This window comes from Sminthopsis crassicaudata, chromosome 1 (assembly GCF_048593235.1).
Source record: "Sminthopsis crassicaudata isolate SCR6 chromosome 1, ASM4859323v1, whole genome shotgun sequence".
In the NCBI taxonomy this organism is placed as follows: Eukaryota; Metazoa; Chordata; class Mammalia; order Dasyuromorphia; family Dasyuridae; genus Sminthopsis; species Sminthopsis crassicaudata.
In genome coordinates this window covers 497,215,132-497,235,433 of record NC_133617.1, presented here as the reverse complement: position 1 = coordinate 497,235,433, position 20,302 = coordinate 497,215,132, and the positions used below count along the sequence as shown (strand labels likewise).

Here is a 20,302-nt window from a genome sequence, read left to right as displayed (position 1 = left end):
AGTTTTTTAATAGACTAATTCAGCTGTCACCTTCTTGAATCTTTCTCTTATATCATCCCTCACTTTACCTCTAAATGAAAATTATTTTTCTTCAATTTCTCATAACATTCTCTTGGAACTTTCCTTTGCTCTAATTATTCTCCCTTGTAGCTTGATTATTTATGTGCATGCTGAATTCTTCCCACCTTCACCATCATCATGTGATGTGAAGTCTGAGAGACCGGGGACAACCTCAGATTATTTTTAAACTTCACTGACTAGTGCAATGCTGTATACATATTAGGCTCTTAAAAATGTTTTCTGAATTGATTTGAAGTATACCAGAATTCTCAGGGAAACAGAAATGGATGGGGTAGAACTGTGCCTTGCTCTCATTCATGATTTCATCAGTAGACCTAAATTTGCTAACAGTAATATATTCTTAGCCCTTGGGAAGACAATGATTAGGAAAGATAAATGGTCCTTGTGGGATTTTCTATCATAACCATCTACATTCTTTGGGGCTAGCTTTGTGTGAACAATGTATTTGTTTCAAATTATTTATGATAAGCTTTAGTAAATACTATGTAAAGAATAAAAAACATCTTATCAGCAATTGTCTCTCAGACAGAATCATAAAATGACATTAAAACATATAAATGAAAATGTTATTAAAAATATTTCATTTACTTATGAGCTTTAATTAAATCATACATTTCTGTTCTAATATTGTAAAAAATAATTTGAATTTAAAGGAAAAGAGATTCTGGGGGTCAGAACGACGTAATAATATTTTTCTCTCTGTCTTCATTCTCAGCCCTTCCCTTCCCCCATTATTTAAATAAGGGAAATTCTTGTTGCAATGTAGGTAGATCCAAATGTTTTAATGACTAGGCCAATTCACCAGAGTAGAATGGTGCTAGGGAATGTCTTCTACTTTTTTTCTCCACTAAAAAAAGAATAAGGAACTATTATATATTTGAGAAGAATGATTGTATTAAAACTGTAGGAGGAAAAGGAAAAACAAAATTGAAAGCATCCTCTATGTGAAAATGAGGTTTTCATGGGCATTATATTATGCTAACTACAGCTAGACCTATTGATCTTTTTAAACAAAATTCAATCAATATTAGGAGTGAAAGCACCTGAAGCCAAGCTAAATAAAAAGGGCAAATGCTTTTAACTTAATGACAGTGATAATATTTGGCTATAACAAGGCTCTCCAAGCATTAATGTGTCTAGAAAAATGGATATAAGACATGGGTAACAGTCTATCCAAATTTATTGTGCTTTCATGGTATAATAAAGTCCTAAATATGGAATGAGACGATCTGATTATGATCATGAACTATCTATAAAATGATAGTAAGATCAGATAATTTACAAGGTCCCTTTCAGGCTCTAAATCTCTGATGCTATGAGCCTAACTGGTTCATAATATTATCACCTCTTCTGTATAATAAAAAGTGTAAATGTGTTTTGCTCTCTTTTTCTCCACTCCCTTTTGATTATTCTAAATTTTCTTCAGCCATTATCTAAAAGTTCTGTTCTGTAAAGAAAGGAAGCAGCAAACTACACCATAAGAAATTATATGTAGAGTCAAATCTGTTTCAATACTTTTGAGAAAAATGGCCTTGAATGTAAAAATATTAAACTCCTTAAAGGAAAATATAATGCAAAATATGTTTCAGGCATATAGTTAAGCATGTTATATTTGGGGAATGCAAAGCATGCTTTTTATACTCCACATCAGGTCATGGAAAACTAAAATTTTTAAATAATAAGAAATACATACAGATCAAATCCATTATACAATGTGGGCTTCCCCTGTCAATTTTGAAAAATTTCGGGTTTGTGCTTTTATATTTTTCACTAATCTTTTGCCCCAAATTTGCAAATTTCACCAATTAGTTAAGATTATATTTTCCAAAAATTCCCACAAAGGAAGCTGAGAGAGATAAAGGCAGAAGAAGGAAGAAATTGCTTACCCCAGGTATTTCATTGAAGGGTACAGTACTTGAAAAAAAATCACAGCAGAAAGTAGAACAAGCACTTAATTCACCATAAAGTTTCTTCATCAGTAAAATAAGGATAATACATACTCTCTACCTGTTGTGAGAATTAAACAAGGTAATGTAGTTGAAAACTGTGAAAACTATGTAAATTAAATTATTATATCATCATTTTTACAATGAAAGATAGTCTTTTTAATCATTAAGTCAAATCAACAATTCTTTATTAAGTGGGCACTGTGTTAAGCAAAGCTAACACAAATAGAAGAAAAGAAGACCCTGTGCTGAAGCAGTTTATATTCTAATGGAGGAAGAAACACATAAAAGGAAGATGAAAAGCTAAATAGAGAGGGGAGAGATTAAAGAATACCTGGCAGCACAGCAGGGTAAAGTCTAAAGTACAGCCTGAAGTGGAATGAGGACTTGGCTGGCTTAGGCATCCTTCTTAAATGGAGGTTCTGAGAGGAGTCATCTAATAATCAGAAAGAGAGAGAGGTAAAAGGGTAGAGGGTGATTCCAATGTGAATTCAGGGGTTGAGGTGAACTTCTAGGAGGAAGTTACTGGGGTATCACCTCATTCTTTCCTTCACTTTTTTGCTATTGTTCAAAGCTTCTCACTTTAAACTAGTAACTTATGAAAATGCTGACTTCCCCTCCCCCATAAGTAAATTAGATTTATTGAGGGAGAATAGTTGAAAACTTTAAAAAAAAATGATTGAAAGTTGTCTTCCCCACCTAATGCCCCCTCTGGGCTGCTCCCCCAATTTGGGACTCATGTTCACAGATTGGGTTCCTAAAGGGCAATTGCTAATCCCATATTCTACAGTCTGGGTCTACATTTCTAACAAAGTAGCTAATAAACCTCAACCAGGATGCTTTCTAATAAAGGTCATACAGCAATCACAGCTCACAGAAAAAAATATTTATTAAGATGAAGATAAGAATAGTAACTATATAATATACTGCTCATGAATTGGGTATTCACTAGCACAAATACTTAATGGCATTAATAGGAAGAATTAACATAAATTTTAAAAACATAAACAATGATAATAAGGTACACATGTAAGGAATAAATGTGGCCAGGAACAATCTACAACTCCAAAAATGCAGTTTCTTATGTCCTTTTTATACTTGTGCTGTCTTAAGTTCAATTCTCAATTGCCTTATTGACCTTCTTTAGGTATTCATAACTGGCTCTCCTTTTCTAACCTCAGGTAGCTGCTTCTCTATATCCATGTCTATCTGGAGTATATATCCCTGCTCTCCCAAAAGTGCTACGAATTTTCTCAATTTGACTTTACAACTGCTAGATGTCTCCCTCTGTAGTATTCTGCAGCTAGACATCACAACAGATTAGAGCTGAAAGAAGAAAGGGAAAGAAATCTTCAAGCATCTAAAAGGTAAAGAGTTGAGTTCTTTTCTGATTAAAGGCTCTTAGCTTTACCATCTCCAAGTTAAAGCAACATGGACTGTGTTTTTAAAGGAATCCTAGGACATGTCTAATTTATTGTCCAATGATACAGTTCCATTCTGACTCACTCAAAGGGTTTGTTCAAATAACATAAAAAGTTCATCTGAAGTGGCTACATTTTAATAATTTAAGCTCTCATTATGATCCCTTTTCTATGATTAGGACCTGGAATTTCAAAGACCAATTCCTTTATACTTAGTTTGAATATCACAACATATATGTTAGCTTCCAATGAAATTTGAAAGAAGTATGAAACACTTCTATAAACCTTCCTTGAAAGATTTATTCTTAATTGTAACCATAATAATAAGTTTCATTCAAACATAAAGGATGAGACAAAGCTAATATTCCTTTCTATTTTTCTATTCTCTTAGTCCAAACTATAAAATGTACTTAGTAGAAAAAGAAAAATTATAGACCCGATTTAATTCAATTGAAAGTTGTTCTTAACAATTAATTTTATTCTCTATAAGAATATTTTATTCCATCAGGCAAATGAAATACCTTTAAAGAAAACATGAAAACCCACTTTAAAACTAATATGTATCTATCACAAAACATTTATGAAAGATTACATTTTTCCTCATTCCTAATGACATATTAACACAATACAAATATTTATATTTCAATATATCATTAAAACTAATAAACTAGGATCAACCACTTGATAAATAGTAAACAAAGACAATTAAATTTAAAAGCTATTTTCCTTAAATACAATAAAAAAACTACTTATTTAAAATGGGGGGAAAAGATCATTTTCAAAATTGAGTCACAAAGTATTACAGTGATAGAACTAATGGTTTCAAAAACACTATCAACCATCTAACTTGGTACAACATTATTCTATACAATTTCTTTCTTTCTTTCTTTTTGCTAAGGCAATCGGGGTTTAGTGACTTGCCCAGTGTCATACATATAGGAAGTATATTAAGTGTCTGAGGCCAAATTTGAACTCAGGTCCTCTTGACTTCAGAGCTGGTGTTCTATCCACTAGACCAAGTAGCTGCCCCTACGATTTTTTTCTTTCTCTCTTTTTAAAAATTTACTCTAAAAAGCATGTCAAATCTTGGGCAATTAATTGATCTGAAGCTAAAGCTATAGTCTGCTTTGGATAAATGTTAATTAGCTGGTCAATTTAAGCAAACTGCTAAAACATAACCATTTCTTATTTTTTAAACTTACACTTGATTTCTATCAAAGACTGTTTTTCCCTCTCAAAAAAGGGTAATAAGACATCATATATCACACATTTTAATTTACACAAACTGGCCAGTAAAATTAAGTACATTTTATCTCAATGTTCATAATCAACATATGGAAGCCAAGGATTTGATGATTCAAATAATGAAAAGTTGGAAAAACCTCTATCTTTGGCTTTGGAAATTATATTTCTTTTAGTTTAGTTTTCTTCCTTTGCTTTATATAAGATGACATTATAAATAATTTAACAAGGCTCCTTTGATGAACCCAAACTTCTCCCTAAAACATAAACCCATATTCTTTTATTATTATTATTATTATGGCTTTTTATTTACCAGATATATACATAGGTAATTTTACAGCATTGCCAATTGCTAAACCTTTTGTTCCAATTTTTCCCCTTCTTCCCCCACCCCCTTCCCAGATGGCAGGTTGACTAATACATGTTAAATATATTAAAGTATAAATTAAATACAATATATGTATACTTGTCCAAATAGTTATTTTGCTGTACAAAAAGAATCGGACTTTGAAATAGTGTACAATTAGCCTGGAAGGAAATCAAAAATGCAAGTGGACCAAAATAGAGGGTAGTGTAGTGGTTCATAATCATCTCCCAGAGTTCTATCTCTGGGTGTAGCTGGTTCACTTCATTACTGCTCTATTGGAACTGATTTGGTTCATCTCATTGTTGGAAAGGGCCACGTCCATCAGAATTGATCATCATACAGTATTGTTGTTGAAGTATATAATGATCTCCTGATCCTGCTTATTTCACTCAGCATCAGTTCATATAAGTCTCTCCAGGCCTTTCTGAAATCATGCTGTTGGTCATTTCTTACAGAACAATAATATTCCATTATATTAATATACCACAATTTATTCAGCCAATCTCCAATTAATGGGCATCCACTCAGTTTCCAGTTTCTGGCCACTACAAAGAGGGCCACAAACATTCTTGCACATACAGGTCCCTTTCCCTTATTTAAAATCTCTTTGGGAAGATTCCAACATTAGGGATAAAAATTCATTATTCGGAAAAAACTGTTGGGAAAACTGGAAATTAGTATGGCAGAAATTAGATATGGATCCACACTTAACACCATATACCAAGATAAGATCAAAATGGGTCCATGATTTAGGCATAAAGAGGGAGATAATAAATAGATTAGAGGAACAGAGGATAATCTACCTCTCAGACTTGTGGAGGAGGAAGGAATTTATGACCAGAGGAGAACTAGAGATCATTATTGATCACAAAATAGAAGATTTTGATTACATCAAACTAAAAAGTTTCTGTACAAATAATACTAATGCAAACAAGATTAGAAGGGAAGTAACAAATTGGGAAAATATTTTTAAAAACAAAGGTTCTGACAAAGGTCTCATTTCCAAAATATATAGAGAACTGACCCAAATTTATAAGAAACCGAACCATTCTCCAATTGATAAATGGTCAAAGGATATGAACAGACAATTCTCAGAGGAAGAAATTGAAACTATATCCACTCACATGAAAGAGTGTTCCAAATCACTACTGATCAGAGAAATGCAAATTAAGACCACTCTGAGATACCACTACACACCTGTCAGATTGGCTAAGATGACAGGAACAAATAATGACAAATGTTGGAGGGGATGTGGGGAAACTGGGACACTAATACATTGCTGGTGGAGTTGTGAAAGAATCCAGCCATTCTGGAGAGCAATCTGGAATTATGCCCAAAAAGTTATCAAACTGTGCATACCCTTTGACCCAGCAGCGCTACTACTGGGATTATATCCCAAAGAAATACTAAAGAGCGGAAAGAGACATATATGTGCCAAAATGTTTGTGGCAGCTCTTTTTGTTGTAGCTAGAAACTAGAGGATGAATGGATGTCCATCAGTTGGAGAATGGTTGGGTAAATTGTGGTATATGAAGGTTATGGAATATTATTGCTCGGTAAGAAATGACCAGCAGGAGGAATATAGAGAGGCCTGGAGAGACTTAAATCAACTGATGCTGAGTGAAATGAGCAGAACCAGAAGATCACTGTACACTTCAACAACAATGCTGTATGAGGATGTATTCTGATGGAAGTGGAAATCTTCAACATAAAGAAGATCCAACTCACTTCCAGTTGATCAATGATGGACAGAGGTAGCTGCACCCAGAGAAGAAACACTGGGAGGGGAATGAAAATTGTTAGCACTAATATCTGTCTGCCCAGGTTGCATGTACCTTCGGATTCTAATGTTTATTGTGCAACAAGAAAGTGATATTCGCACACATGTATTGTACCTAGACTATATTGTAACACATGTAAAATGTATGGTATTGCCTGTCATCGGGGGGAGGGAATAGAGGGAGGGGGGGTAAATTGGAAAAATGAATACAAGGGATAATATTATAAAATATATATATATATATATATATATAATAAAAAAAAAAAAAAAGAATTATATTGAGGGCATTTTTCTTAATAAAACACTTTATATTTAAAAAAAAAAAAAAAAAAAAAAATCTCTTTGGGATATAAGCCCCGTAGTAACACTGGTAGATCAAAGGGTATGTACAGTTTGATAACTTCTTGAGCATAGTTCCAAATCATTCTCCAAAATGGCTGGATGTATTCACAATTCCACCAACAATGTTTCAGTGTCCCTGTTTTCCCACATCCCCTCCAACATTCTGCATTATCTTTCCCTGTCATTCTGGCCAATCTGACAGATGTGTAGTGGTATCTCAGAGTTGTCTTAATTTGCATTTCTCTGATTAATAATGACTTGGAGCATCTTTTCATATGGCTAGAAATAGTTTCAATTTCTTCGTCTGAGAATTGTCTGTTCATATCCTTTGACCATTTATCAATTGAAGAATGACTTGATTTCTTATAAATTAGAGTCAATTCTCTATGTATTTTGGAAATGAGGCCTTTTTCAGAACCTTTGTAAAAATAAAACCCATATTCTTAATATCAATATTTTACCAGTGTTGTTTAACAATGAGTCATGGAACACTATTCTCTAAACATTTAAAAGCAGGACTGAAAGAGAATATAGGCTAGTTTCATGTTGAAAGAAAGGAACCACAGACAGATGCTAGCTTATGTATAGTCTCAAGATATACTCAAGACAAAATGAAGAAGGCCTATATAGCACCCTGATTTCATTCTGCCATGATCATTAACAACAGTTGAACACAGTCAGATAATAAGTCACTAGGAACAATTTGGATTTTTTTGAATTTATATCTAGAAATAGTTCTTTTTATACTATGATTCTTTATGTTTGAGAAAACAAGCAATATTATGTTAATGTAATGTAATTTAAGAAGTGTTTATGAAGCCATTTACTACATGTCTGAAATTCCTACCATTAGAGACTTTAAAGAAATTCAAAGTGTCCCTGTCTCCATAATACTTAAAAATATAAATAATCCTGGTTGTCCTGATATTAAGCAATTTGCACTAAACTACAAACATTAACAATTCAAATATTATTCAACAAGCAGAGAGGGGGCCTCTCTGAAATTAAAATAACAGGGACAGACTTAGAATCAGAACTGCCTTTGATTAGTCATACCTGTGTGATCTAAATCACTTTACTTCCCAGTGTTACTTTTATAATGATAAATTACAGACAATTCCTAATCTCCTTTGGAAAGAGAAACTGCCACACCTATACAAATTAAATTTTAAAATCCAGATTTCTCAAAGGATATGAAAAGACAATTTTCAGATGACGAAATTAAAACTATTTCCACTCATATGAAAGAGTGTTCCAAATCACTATTGATCAGAGAAATGCAAATTAAGACAACTCTGAGATACTACTACACACCTGTCAGATTGGCTAAGATGACAGGAACAAATAACGATAATGTTGGAGGGGATGTGGGAAAACTGGGACACTGATGCATTGTTGGTGGAGTTGTGAAAGAATCCAGCCATTCTGGAGAGCAATCTGGAATTATGCCCAAAAAGTTATCAAACTGTGCATACCCTTTGATCCAGCAGTGCTACTACTGGGCTTATATCCCAAGGAAATACTAAAGAAGGGAAAGGGACTTGTATGTGCCAAAATGTTTGTGGCAGCCCTTTTCATAGTGGCTAGAAACTGGAAAAAGAATGGATGCCCATCAATTGGAGAATGGTTGGGTAAATTATGGTATATGAATGTTATGGAATATTATTGTTCTGTAAGAAATGACCAACAGGAGGAATACAGAGAGGCTTGGAGAGACTTACATCAACTGATGCTGAGTGAAACGAGCAGAACTAGGGGATCATTATACACTTCAACAATGATACTGTACGAGGATGTATTCTGATGGAAGTGGATATCTTCAACATAGAGAAGAGCTAATCCAATTCCAATTGATCAATGATGGACAGAATCAGCAACACCCAGAAAAAGAACACTGGGAATTGAGTGTGAACTGTGAGAATTGTTTTTTTGTTTTGTTTTGTTTTGTTTCTCTTCCCAGATTTTTACCTTGTGAATACAATCCTTCTTTTGCAACAACAACAACAAAATTCGGTTCTGCACATATATATTGTACCTAGGATATACTATAAGATATTTAATATGTATGGGAATGCCTGCCATCTAGGGGAGGGGGTGGAGGGAAGGAGGGGAAAAAATCGGAACTGAAGGGAGTACAAGGGATAATGTTGTAAAAAAAAAAAAAAATTACCTATGCATATGTACTGTCAAAGAAAATGTTATAATTATAAAAATTAATAAAAAACAAAATTTTAAAAATTTTAAAAAATAAAATCCAGATTTCAATCCTTCTCTCTCCCCACCTTTCCCCAAAAAGGTAGTGAACAAAGAGGTAATGAGACAAGATGATTTAAGTTCTGTTTGTATCATTAAGAAGTCAAACCATTCTTGTTTCTGATCTTAACAAAAAGGAAATGAGCAGTAGAAGACAGTATAAAATACAGATAAAAATAAACTGCCTAGCCTCACTGATAAATGCAAAATTCATAGTAAAATTGGAGATTCTGACTTAGTTTCATTTCCCCTAGTGACAATAATATGTGTGGGGAAAAAACAAGTTGTCACAATTTTTTATTTTCTCTTGGAAAATATGCATTTGGATTTTCCCTTACAATGTAGGCTCTATGGACAAAGTGGACACAGTGTTCAAGATAGGTTAATGGTAGACTTCTAAATCACTAGAAAAATGCTGCACAAACACATCTATATCAATTATACCCATTTTATTTTAAAAGTTCACTGAATTTTCAAACATCATCATATATAAAAATCCCTCTTTCCCCAGATACATTCTTCCAAATTGTGTCACTGAAACTGAAATTCATTCAGCTTTAACTATCTATGCTGAAAATGTGACCCAAAGGCAACTGAGAAAAACCTCTTCTATGATTTCTACAAAATCAACTCCTTTATACAACTAATAAGAATTTTAAGGAATTTCAAGTTGATTAGAAGTTTCTGTCTCTAACATAACACATATATTAACTGAAGATTTTCAAAAGCAATTAAAACACAAACCTAGACAAAGCAGAAGTGGTCTATTGTTCTGTTCTAATAGAGAAGTGAGATTTTAGATTCAAACTCTGGATATAGACCAGGGGTGTGCTGGCAGTTTGCTAGTTCTGATCCTGGAGTTACAGATAGGGTTTTAGGGCTGTCTGTAGGGAGGATTAGGGGTCATTCTAGATCTTTATTACTTTGAACCTGCCTAGTGGTTCAGTAAGAAGACAAAGTCTGGGGCTAACAACGGTCTATTAAAGCTTCACTCAGGAGTAAGTCTGCAATTGTATTGTTTATTCTAAAACCAAGTTCTGAACCCAAGTTCAGTATAGGAGGGCAATAACCACAGTATGCCCTTAATAATTTAAGCACATACCCAAAGTTTGTAGAAACCCTGAAGAACAGAGGAATTAATATTTGAAGATGGCAGAAGGATCCCGGACAAGACAGGCCAGGACTCCTCCCAGAACACACAAAGCCTTGCCCATATACAAAGTTCCACTTGCTGAGAAGCAAGGCTAGAAGAATGAGTTTAAAAAAAAAAAAAAAAGATAGGGAAAGAGCTATCATGATGTTAGAGACAAAAAAGACACAAACCTAAAAAATACTCTAAAACATGTATAAGCAAAAACAATTAGAAGAATTAGAAGAAATGAAGCAAGTTAAAATATTATAAATGAAACAAGAGCAATAGAGCAAAGAAATGAGAATTTGGAAGAAAGACCTGAAGAGAAAATTGTATCTTGCTCAGTGCAAGACACAAAACCTTAAACAAAGAAGACTCCCTGAAAATCAGAGTGAAACAAAGTAGAATTAATGATTCCATAAGACTAGACATATTAAGATAAGATAAAGACTGAAAAAAATATTATCTCATATAAAAACCAAGTGACCTAGAAAACAGCTCAAGGAGAAACACTTTTTAAATGATTTGACTTACTGAAAGCCAGGATCCAAAAAAGAACCCATATATCATATTTCAAAGAAAATTTACCAGACATAACAGAATAAAAAGACAAAATGAAAATAAAAAGAATATACTAGTTACTTCCTGAACCGAAATGAAAAACTCCAGGAATATCATCACTAAAATCTAAAATGTTTAGGTCAAAGGAAAAATACTGCAAGCTTCTTCCAGGAAGAAAGAATTAAAAGTGCTAAAGAGCAAAAATCAAGACCACACAAAATTTGGCAGTTATCCTTGTAAAGGGACAAAAACCGAATAAGATATTATGAAAAGCATAAAGGTCTACAATCAAGGATGACTTACCCAGCAAAACTGATAATAATGCTATAAAATATTGGCTTTTGAAGAATTTTTCTTTAAAAGACCAGAAGTGGAAACTTTAAAATACAAAAGAGTTTAAAAAAAAAAAAAAAAAAAAGGTAATTACAAGTGAGCAACCAAAAGGGAATTTATAAGGATGAAGTGAAGTGTTTACATTATAATAGGGGAGATGACATAAGTATTCCTTCAAAACCCTAAAAACATCAAGCACCACAGAAGTTAGGATTAAAAGGCTGAGTGGTTTTGTTTCATTTTAATTGTCTCAAAAAAAAGAAGAAAGGGGAGTGGAAGACTGAGGAAACTATTATTTCACATAATCAGCAAAGACAAGTAGAATACAACATTAACAAGCAGGAAGGTTACAAGGAGCGCTTGATCTTGAATCACTAGAACTTCAGTTAAAGGAGAATAAAACACACAAAAGAATCTGATATAGAAATACATTTAATTCCATAAGGAATGGGAAAGAATTATAAAAAATATATAAGGAAATAGGAATTTCAACAGAGAAATAGGAAAGAATCAAGAAGGAATGAATAAGAGAAAGAATAAATTCAAGGAGGGAATAATTATAAACAAAGCAGATACATCTAATTGGAGTATAAGAAGTATTTGAAAGAAAATAATGAAGGATTAACTTAATATCTACACAACTGTATATAGAGAAGAGAGGAAGAACTGATTCCATCAAGCACAGATCACTGGAACTAACCATACTTTTCTTTCCTTCTTGTCAATAAAGAAGGAACAGGAGCAATAAGAGGAAAAAATAAAAGAAACTAGACTGGAGAGAAGTATACAATTGATAATTATAACTGTGAATGTGATAAAAATCTGTAAAAGAGAGATGTCAAAAGCAGAATCTTATAACATATTGTTAATAAGAAGCATACATGAAAATTAAAGATGCACAGTTAAAATAAGGAGTTCAAACAGTCTATCATACTTCAGCTGAAATAAGCAAGAGGGTAGCAATCATGAACTTACACAAAGCAATAGCAAAAATAGATTTGATTAAAAGATAAAAAGAGAAACTATGTTATGCTAAAAGCTATCATAAATAATGACCACCAACATTTAACATATAAAAAGGGATCAAATTGGTACATCATCAAAATACTTAACAGGAAAGCTATAGGTTATATGAAGAAGTAAATAGTATAAGTATAATAGTGAGGAAATACAATATATCACTTTCAGATCTAGACAAATTCCATAAAAGCAAGAAAAGAATGAAAGAATTTAAGGAATAAGATTTTTGAGTATGAAAGAACTCTGAAAAGTACTAAATGGAAATGGGGAAGAATATACATATTTTTCAGTTATGCATAGCATCTTTTAGAAAAATTAACCAAGAGGACAAACTACAGTCTACAAGCCAAAATCAATTACCACTTGCTACTGTTTAGGACATAAACTAAGAATAATTTTTTTTACATTTTAAAAGTTTCCACTGGAAAAAAAGTCAAAAGAAGAATAATATTTTGTGACATATGAAAATGAAATGAAATTCAAATGCCAGTGTCCAAACTGTTTTATTGGAACACAATCATGCTCATTCATTTACACATATTGTCTACATATGCTTTAATATAAAAAAGGCATAGCTGAATAGTTGTGACAAAGACTATACTTTGTTTCTCACTATTGCTAAGCACACTACAAATTACAGTAACAGAGTTGCAGCTAAATGACAGAGTTGTTGCTCTATTGTGACATTTTTTTTAAAATTAGCACTGAATATTTGTCAAAATAAAAAAAGCAGACCAAATATTACATTTTTAAGACACAAGAGACTGTAAATTATTTTGTTTTCAAATTAGATGTCAAAGCATATATTTATTATATAATAGCACTGAACTGTGCTAAAAGATGCAGTATATAATAACATTACTTGATTAAGTATTAATCACAATATTCCCAACTTACAGGAAAACTTCATCAGAAAAAAATCAGAAATTTTAAAATAGAATTTCTTGACAAAAACTTAAAAAATGAAAATAAGGCTAAAACCAAAGTAAATTTCCAAGTGGCTTATTTGTTAGCTGAGCAAAGAAAGATATTTACCCATGGTGAGTTAAGTAAATCATGTTTTATTATAGCAGCCAAATAACAATGTCCAGAGAAAATAAACTTGTTTTAAGACCAAATAGCCATTTAACTCAACTAAAATTATATGCTTGCTGACTGATATAACTATTTGGCAGTACCAATCCGAAAGCACATTTGCAAAAATACATAAAATTTAATAACTTATCATTAATAGATGTACATTTGAAATTAATTTTGAAGTTAAAGGAACATTACTTTGAGCCCTAGTTAAATGAAATGTTATCCTCCAAAAATAATTCCATTCTTCTCAGAACTATGTTACCAAAAATTATACTTAATTATTATTATATTTAGAATTTAATCCAAAAAAATTGTGGAAATTATTTTTCTCTCATATTATAAAAGTACCTTTATAATATCTTTGACTCTCACTCTTGCCTATAAAACTATCTAATCCCTTACAGGAAAAGTTTGTCAACTCCTGTATTAGGGTATAGAAACTTTACAAATAAATATAGACAAGTAGGAATAATAAAGACATCTACTAACCACCATACAAATAAAAGATATACTTAATGGGGTAGCTAGGTGGTGCAGTGGATAGAGTACCAGCCCTGAAGTCGGGAGGACCTGAGTTCAAATCTAGTCTCAGACAATTAATGCTTCCTATCTGTGTGATACTGGGCAAGTCACTTAACCCCAATTGCCTCAGCAAAAAAAAAAAAAAAATTAAAGCCTTATTAAAAGACAAACAATTTCAATATGTGCAGTACTTTAAGGTATTTCCATTAAGTACTGAATGCTGCCTCTAAGAGAACATTAAGAAGCTAATAACAGCCTGGCAAAGCCACTTAGCCAGCAGTCACTGACCTGTGCTTCACAACCCTACTACAGAAAAAATTAATGTCTCTCAGATATATGACAAATGGTTATTGTCAAAGGCTGTCCAGGGACCAACCTCTCTAGACTCAAAAAACACCCCAGTATCTTTGCCACGGAGGAGGTATTCTCATTGTTTTACTGTAATATGATCTTGTTATATTGATAGTCTTCCAATAAGTGAGATATAGGGGTGTATGTATGTAGTATGTATGTGAGTGGGGTGTGTGTGTGTGTGTGTGTGTGTGTGTGTGTGTGTGTGTGTGTGTGAGAGAGAGAGAGAGAGAGAGAGAGAGAGAGAGAGAGAGAGAGAGAGAGAAAGACATGCAAACCTCTTTCTAAGTACTTAGTAAACACGTCTGTGACTCAAAGATGGGCTCACAGTTCCAATGATCTTGTGATGATGGAGACAGTCATCTGCACCCAGAGAGAGGACTGTAGGGACTGAGTGTGGATCACAACATAGTATTTTCACCTTTTTTGTTGTTTATTTGCATTTTGCTTTCTTTATCACTTTTTCCCTTTTTGATCTGATTTTTCTTGTGCAGCATGATAATTGTAGAAATGCATACAGAAGAATTGTACATGTTTAACATGTATTGCTTGCTGCAAGGGATGGGAAGAAGGGAAGGAAAGAAAATTTGGAAACAGGGTTTTGTAAGGGTGGATGATTTTGAGAATTACCTTTGCATATGTTTTGAAAATAAAAAGCTTTAATCAAAAAAAAAAAAATCTTCCAATATAAATGCAAATCATGTCAAATTATATTTTCAAAATACCACTCTTTAACCAATAAAATATTAAAAAAAGATGGGCCCATTTGTAACTTTTCACATAAAAAGAGTTAATATATTTCCTTAATTATATAGTAAATAAAAGGATGTCTTAAAATAACCCTCATGCATATAGGGGTTAATGCCCTTTGGTACCCTCAACCTGGCTTAGTCTGTCTGCTGAAACAATTTACTAGGGTGTGGTCACTTTTCAAGCTACAGTAGCCTCTTGGAGCTATAGGTAAGAGTTAGGTGGATCACATAAACAGCAAAGGTGGGAAAAGGGTTTCGTAAAGGGCTCAGCAGCTCTCATCCCAGACTTACCAGTTTTTTTTCTAAACACGCTCTACACTCCTGTGTGAAGAACTCACAGGGCAAGCACTCTCAAGGTGATCAGAAAAAGCACTGCAAGGATACTCCCAAGGTCTCTCTTAAGAACTTTGGAATTGATTGAATAACATGGGAGACTATTTATGTCCAACCTATGGCAAAGCATTCTGAACTCATATTATTCTGAGCAGCCACAGCTGGACACACAGTAACTTGACTCTTTACATAATGATGCCATTTGGGTCTTCTTCCAAAACAAAGGACAACCACCACCATTACAGGTATTAACTATGTGACCCAGAGCAAGTCACTTAAGCTTTTTTGTCCTAGTTTTCTCATCTATAAAATAAGTTGGAGGAAGAAATAACAAACTATTCTAATATCTTTGCTAAGAGAAGAACAAATGGGGTCACAAAGAGTCAGACACAACTGAAAATGACTGAAAAACAACAAAGGAGCACCTTAATATTTGCTGAATCTTTAGTCAAATAATGACTGAGATATTGAAAAAGTTACAAGTTGATTTCTTGAAAAACAAAACACTTTAATTCTGCAGTTATATTTTTACTCACCTAATTATCAAATGTTTTCAAATAATTTGATGTCACATTCCATATATAAGTACATAATTCTTCTTATTGTCTAGAATCAGTAGAGTCTGAAATAACAATAGAAAATGAGATTTCACTTTGAACTAATGATACTTTTTTTAAAAAAGGTTAATTATCTTACTTACTCTATAACAGATATATGTGAAAAATAATTCATTTGGACACCTACCCTATTCCAATAAATGTTAATCAGTTTTATATTTTACCTAAATCATATATGGCTAGATAGGTTTAAACTTTAAAATATTCATTACTTGTTTATCAAGTTATGAAACTCACTTGTACAACCATGAAAATATTGACAAAGACATTTCCATCCTGTTTTGCTCAAATTTTATATCCAAATCTAATATGCTTTAGAAAGACACCAGTTTATTTTTCTATCTCCAGACCATTCCCTCTTGTCCAATAAGATATGGTAACCATCTTATGACCACTTAGTCCAACCTGTGACATCCCCTGCTCATATGTAATTTTTGGCCCTCAAGATCAAGGTCCATCAACCAATGAGATTCTGTATTTTGCCATGCATCTTTTGCATATTTGGCTCTCAAATCCTATAAACAAGGCACTAGAGGAAAGGCTCATATTAGATCATATGGAAGAGCTGAATTCCATTTTATTAAAAGGAACCATGGACTCTTTAATAAAGAGGCATTGGCTCAGAACTCTGAGTTTCTCTTTTGCAGGTTGGACAATTTTAATCCCCATAAAAAAGCAAATAAATATTTATATTTAATTGGACCTGACAAATGAACCTCAAAAAGACTTAAGAACTCTGATCAAACAGTGATGAATCTGATTTCCAGAGGATCAATGATAAAGCATGCTACATAATCAGACAAAGAGGTGATAAATTAAAAGGGCAGAGAGAGATATTTTCAGGAAGAGTTAATTCAGGAATTTTTTTAAATTTTGCTTACATCTTTCTTGCAAGGATTTTGTTTTTTCCATTTTTTCCTATGGTGAGAGGAAGAGGTGATAAAAAATATTTTTGTCAATTAAAATTTAAAATTTAAAATGATAGATTATAAGAGAAAATAAGGCTTCTGTATTCAGAATTCATCTAAAAGCATTTAAAAGACTAATTTCTGGAAAGCAGTCTGAGAGAAATTAGACTTCTATCAAAATCTCAAACAGTACTTGGCCTTTTGGCTAAGGTCAAATGTTTCTGAAGCTATAATTAGATTCAATTGGTCAAATTGATCAAGTCTGAGGTTGATCATGTGTGAAAATATTTCTGTTTCTCCTCTTTCAGTCACATCATAACTCAAAGCTTATAAAATTAACTGAAAAATGTTTTCCCTAAATATTTCTGTTTCTCCTCTTTCAGTCACATCATAACTCAAAGCTTATAAAATTAACTGAAAAATGTTTTCCCTTCTCCTTTTGGCCTTGTAACATTTATTGATAAACTGTCACCCAAAATCTAAAACAGTATATAGTATGGTAATCTCCAGACAGATATATGTTTTCTATGTAAAAGTCAAATAAACAAGTTAGAAAAGCAGGGGTATTTGCTATTACAATTAAGAGAGGTAGAGAAGATCACAAAAGACAAATTAGATAATTTTTATTACACAAATTTTATTTGCATAAAAATATTATTAGCCAAATCAGAATTAAAAGGGATACACTTAATTGGAGGGGAAATACTTTTCTTTTTTTTTTTTTTTTTTTTTTAAATTTTTTTTATTATATATATATATATATATATATTTTATAATATTATCCCTTGTATTCATTTTTCCAAATTATCCCCCCTCCCTTATTCCCTCCCCCCGACGACAGGCAATACCATACATTTTACATGTGTTACAATATAGTCTAAGTACAATACATGTGTGTGAATATCATTTTCTTGTTGCACAATAAACATTAGAATCCGAAGGTACATGCAACCTGGGCAGACAGATATTAGTGCTAACAATTTACATTGGAGGGGAAATACTTTTCAACAAATTTCTCAATCTAGTAGCTAAGTGCTAAAAGGTTAAACATTCTCCCTTCTGGTATAATAAGGGTTTTTACTGGGATACAGGAAAGTGTTTTTTGATGGGAACTAAAGGCAAGGATAGTAATAGGAGAAAAAAGCTTACCAGTGAAAACACAAATATATAAAGAAGACAACAGAAGAAAGTTCCGAAAAGGAAACAGAAAAGAAAGATAGCACTGGTAATATCCAGTTAAAACTGAGGTATACTTAAAAAACAAAAGCCTAAGGTTTAGGTGGTAGATTCGTATACAATTTTCTTTTTCTACCCTTTGCATTTTAAAGTGTCCATTTTTTCAATGACTTTCAAATTCATAATAAAAAATATATTTTTAAAAGATGATAATACCCTATTCTATTTCACTAAATTCTTCTCAACCTTTATTTTATATCATTTGGTCATGGAAAGTATCAGGACAGGTTCTGTCTTGATGAATATAAGGAAACCATAAGATCAAAGACTTTGAGCCTTAAAGGAACCTCAGAAACCATCTAACACAATTCTTTCATTTTATTGTGAGGAAATTGAAGGCCAATGAGATTAAGTGACTAAGATCACATGCATAATAATCATCACAAGTAAGATTTGAATCTATGTCCTCTGACTATAAAGGTTCTTTTCCACTCTTCCACAACATCTCTATATTTAACATAAGTATATAAAATATACATTATTTCCATTCAATTTTACTTTCAATAAATGATTTATAATGTCAACAAGGAAAATTTCACCCAAAACATTTTAACTAGGTCCTTCATTTAGAAGTATAAATTAACAAAATAATGCTGATGTTAATAATATTAGGATTGTAGGTTCTCATGGTTGTCACTGAAACTAGTTTCAATGCAATAGTGTACTAACATACCTTGCTTTAATTAAAAAAAAAAAAACTAAATATAACACTTTAAAATTACATATCTGTTAAGGGATGGTTATTTACTAACCAGGGATAAATTTCCTTTAGTGCTTTTCAAATATTCTGTTTGTAATTATGTATTCACCGGTTGCTTTAAGTGTCCATACTTAAATCAACCTTAGCTGCTTCTAAGATGTAAAAGCAGCATACAGAAGAGCAGCAGGACTTGGAGGATAGCTGTTCTAAAGTACCTAAGTTAGTTATCCAAACTGTGTAGGGTAGCCCATTTTATGAGCTGAGGCAAAGTGGTGGTTGGGAGGAGAGGATACAAGATACTGAGAGGCGTGAGACAATGACTAAAACTGTTGGATATTTCTTAGTACAGCTTCCACATAAGTATGTGCATTGTTTTCGATGAAAACAAAGTTCAAATCAAAGTCAACAAAAGGGAGACTAACACTGAGAATTTGTTCTGACAGTGAATGATGTGCAGTGATTATTTAATATGGCATTTGCAAACAAGGTCAAATTTGAGCAAGGAAAGGAGGCACAATCTGTCACTATCAAAATCTGTCAGCATATGTTCACAACAAATGAACTGCTTGCTGTACTTGAATGTGAGGGATATAAATTCAAAATTAAACCCGCTTTGTGTAGAAATTTAAAGTATCATAATATCTACTATATTGCTCATTATTCATTTTGCTAAGTATCATATGATAACCTGGTTAAAAAATGAAAAAATAGCTCAAGACCAAATATATATATATGATCCTTTGGAATTAAATTATAATCTCTAATTTTTCTTACAGAGAAATAATAGCTCTTTATAACAGACTAATAATACATAACCAATTTGAAAAAGACCATTGAAACAGCTAAAACTGGAACTTAGAGTACATGTAGATTAAGATGGGAGGACAATTTTTCCAAAGAAAATCAAATGCCTTTAACAAATAAAACAAACTTTTTCAAAAGCCATCTTAGTGACATTAAAAGGATTCCTCACATCATATATAGCTTCTTATAGAATTGCTAAGTGTAAATGGCCTCATTCTTGGGAGAAATATTGGTTACTACTTGTAACTATTGATATGGTCAAGTTGATGCTTAATGAATCATATACAAAACAGCTTTGAATTGTTCCATATGTAGATTAATATGATGATAAGGAAAATTTCCTGTGTCTGATGATTTTATAGTCAACAAATACATTAAATAAATCTTTATCTTTCACACTGTAAGTATTTAAAACATCTATTGATATAGTTATAACACAAACAAACTCAATACAATAAGGTATAATGGACAGCACACTGGGATTAGGATCAGGAAGACATGGGTTGAAGAAATCAGGAAAA

At 32.4% G+C, this 20,302-nt stretch overlaps 1 protein-coding gene across 18 annotated transcripts in view; it reads right to left on the bottom strand.

The window, feature by feature from the left end:
• The window catches only part of SEMA4D (semaphorin 4D), a 187,408-nt gene that overhangs the window by 103,761 nt on the left and 63,345 nt on the right, over positions 1-20,302 (bottom strand). For 11 of the 18 annotated variants that reach the window (XM_074281458.1, XM_074281472.1, XM_074281473.1 and 8 more), the window contains exon 2: positions 16,053-16,138. The exons of 1 other annotated variant lie outside the window; for it this stretch is intronic. The gene's annotated coding sequence lies outside the window, so the exon portion shown is untranslated. Of the gene's footprint in view, positions 1-1,967; positions 2,089-2,361; positions 2,464-16,052; positions 16,139-20,302 lie in introns of all 18 variants that reach the window. 6 more of the 18 variants (XM_074281460.1, XM_074281469.1, XM_074281470.1 and 3 more) reach the window with 2 other exon arrangements.